This window comes from Mandrillus leucophaeus, unplaced genomic scaffold, assembly GCF_000951045.1.
Source record: "Mandrillus leucophaeus isolate KB7577 unplaced genomic scaffold, Mleu.le_1.0 Scaffold1330, whole genome shotgun sequence".
In the NCBI taxonomy this organism is placed as follows: Eukaryota; Metazoa; Chordata; class Mammalia; order Primates; family Cercopithecidae; genus Mandrillus; species Mandrillus leucophaeus.
The window spans coordinates 128,611-132,051 of record NW_012101289.1 but is presented as its reverse complement, the minus strand read 5'-3'; the positions used below and the strand labels follow the sequence as shown (position 1 = coordinate 132,051).

Genomic DNA, 3,441 nt, shown 5'->3' with positions numbered 1-3,441 from the left:
CCACCGCGCCCGGTCCTGTTCTGTTTCTATCTTGCTAACTTTGACTTGCTAACACGTTGTTGAGGATTTTTCTGTTGATGCTCATCAGGGATGTTGGTCTGTGGTTGTCTTTCTTTGTATTATACTGTCTTGTCTGACTTTCTGTCAGGGGAACCTGACGTTATACAAAGTATTGGCGTGTATTCCCTCTGTTTCCATTTTCTATAAGGGATTGTGTAGAATTAGTGTTATTTCTTCTTTACATGTTTTTGAATCCATCTGAGCCTGGAGAGTTCTTTCTATAAGATTTTATGCCAGGCGCAGTGGCTCATGCTGGTAATCCCAGCACATTGGGAGGCCAAGGCGAGGGGATCATCTGAGGTCAGGAGTTTGAGACCAGCCTGGCTAACATGTTGAAACCCCATTTCTACTAAAAATAGAAAAAATTAGTCGAGCTTGATGACGTGCGCCTGTAATCCCAGCTACTCAGGAGGCTAAGGCAGGAGAATTGCTTGAACCCAGGAGGCGGACATTGCAGTGAGCCGGGATCGCACCATTGCACTCCAGCTTGGGCAACAAGAGCGAAACTCCAGCTCAAGGGAAGAAAAAAAAGATTTTACAAATTCCATTTCATTGACAGATATAGAACTATTCAGATTACCTGTTTGTTTCTAGGAGGATTTTCCTGGTTTGTGGCACTCAGACATTGCTTTACTTATCTACATTGATTTTTACATGTCTAGTTTTGCATGGTATTCTCTTGCTAACCTGTCTGACATCTGTGGGGCCTGCAGTGATGTCCCTTCATTCATTCCTGATACTGGTAAGTTGTATCTTTTCTGTTTTTTTCTTTGTCAATTTTGCTAGAGTTTTTCAATTTTGTTGATCTTTTCAAAGAACAATCTTTTAGTTTCATTAATTGTTCCCTTGTGTTTTTGCTTTCAGTCTCATTGATTTCTGCTTTTATCTTGTCATTTGTCCCTTTGGCTTGTTTTGCGTTCACTTTGCTCTTTTTCTAGTTTCTTAAGGTGGAAACGTAGATTGCTGATTTACATCTATCTTTTTTGTAATATATAATCATTTGAGGCTATAAATTTTCCTCTAAGCAGTGCTTTAATTAAACCCACAAATTTTGGTGTGTTTTCATTTATGTTCAAAATATTTTGTAATTTCTCTTGAGAATTGTTCTTTGACCCATGGATTATTATTATGATTATTATTTTTTCAAGATGGAGTTTCGTTGTTGTTGCCCAGGCTGGAGTGCAATGACATGATCTCGGCTCACTGCAACCTCTGTCTCCCGGGTTCAAGTGATTCTCCTGCCTCAGCCTCCTGGTTAGCTGGGACTACAGGTACCCGCCACCATGCCCAGCTAATTTTTTTGTATTTTCACTAGAGATGGGGTTTCTCCTTGTTGGCCAGGCTGGTCTTGAACTCCTGGCCTCAGGTGATCCCCCCACCTTGGCCTCCCACAGTGTTGGGATTACAGGCGTGAGTGAGCCACTGCACCCAACCTGACCCGTGGATTATTAAGTATGTTTTTAAATTTTGAAATGTTTGCAGATTGTTCTGTTAATGATTTCTTAGGGAAAACCAACTATATGATTTCATTTCTTTTAAATGTGTTCAGATTGATGTCTCAGGATATGTTCTCTCTTAGTGAACATTCTGTATGTGCTTAAAAAGCATATGTATGGTTCAGGCGCGGTGGCTCAAGCCTGTAATTCCAGCACTTTGGGAGGCCAAGGCAGGCAGATCACGAGGTCAGGAGATCGAGACCATCCTGGCTAACACGGTGAAACCCGGTCTCTACTAAAAATACAAAAAAATTAGCCAGGCGTGGTGGCGGGCGCCTGTATTCCCGGCTACTCCGGAGGCTGAGGCAGGAGAATGGCGTGAACCCGGGAGGCGGAGCTTGGAGTGAGTCGAGATCTCGCCACTGTACTCCAGCCTGGGCAACAGAGCGAGACTCCATCTCAAAAAAAAAAAAAAAAAAAAAGTATATGTATTTTGCTGTTGTTGGATGAAGTGTTCAATAAATTAGGTCCATTTTATTGATGGTGTTCTACAGTTCTCCTAGATTTTTGCCGATTGCTTGTTCTCTCACTATGAAAGGTAGTGTGTGTGTTCTATGCGTCTAACAATTCATTGTCCAGTTAGAGTTGCTATTGTACCACTTCAAGTGGATGGAGATCCTCACTGCCATCCCTGAATGTGCATTCATCATTTTGAGAGTGAAAAGATTGTTAAAATTGCTTTTACTTTTTTAGGTATGGCCAAATGAGATGGGACTAGTGAAATGGGCGGGAAAATTGGAAGCTGACAGTGTGTGAGCTAGACATCCATGAATGCCTTTGGACTGGGCGGTGAGAGGGATGATAGGTGATAATGTAAGGTGGCTCCATCACACATGCTGGGGACTCCTGTGAAACAGACCAGCAGCTGCATTTGGAGATTCATTTTAGATTGTTGCGTTTCCTCTTAGAGCTTTGCCTGGTCATCGTGTTCTGAGTAGTCCATTGGCCTCCGTGTCCCTTTTGTGGAGGACATTTGCTCAGTGACTTTTGAGCAGCTGAATCTCCTGCTGCGGCAGGTGAGGGAGGGGATGGACGGCTCCGCGGACTGGCCCCCGCCCCAGGAGAAAGAGTGCGTGGCCGGGCAACGCCGAAGCTTCTACGACTTCAGGTGTTCACAATTCCCTTCTTCTTGCTCCTTTTATAAGTGTCTTAGGGATTTGTAAGAAGGTTTATGTATTTTGAAGGGCATGGGTTTTAGCCTATTCGGTGAAGTATTTTAAAGTAAGATTGTAATGCGCTCATAATGGATGCCAGGCTGAAACAACTTGATCTGGTGATTTTATGTTTGTGCTGGAAGTCAGCCTCGGCACGCAGGAAGAGTGCATGGATTGTGTTATTTTTGCTATGATGAGTGTGTCAGCATTCTTCCTGTTTTACTGTTGTGTGTGGAGAAGTGACTGGGTGAGATCACAGGTGACGGGGGGAGGCGGTGCTCAGCTGAGAGACCAGTGTTGGCCCCTCTCTCCTCTGTGCTGTGAAAACCCTGCTCCAGGCGTGTCCAGTCTTGGTTTCCCTGGGCCACGCTGGAAGAATTGTCTTGGGCTACACATAAAATACACTAACGATAGCTGATGAGCTTAAAGAAAAATCACAAAACATATCTCATACGTTACTTTATCTATTTAAATAATACTTGAAAGTGAGTTTTATTCAGTGTTTAATAAGACTTTGAAATTCACTCATTTCTCAAGCCTGTAATCCCAGCACTTTGGGAGGCCGAGATAGGTGGATAACAAGGTCAGGAGATCGAGACCATCCTGGCTAACACGGTGAAACCCCGTCTCTACTCAAAAAATACAAAAAATTAGCCGGGCGCGGTGGCGGGCACCTGTAGTCCCAGCTACTCGGGAGGCTGAGGCAGGAGAACCGCGTAAACCCAGGAGGC

The 3,441-nt window shown here is 44.0% G+C and overlaps 1 pseudogene; it reads left to right on the top strand.

Annotated features, from left to right (window-relative positions):
* Positions 1–3,441, top strand: part of LOC105534325 — a 14,454-nt pseudogene that overhangs the window by 5,718 nt on the left and 5,295 nt on the right.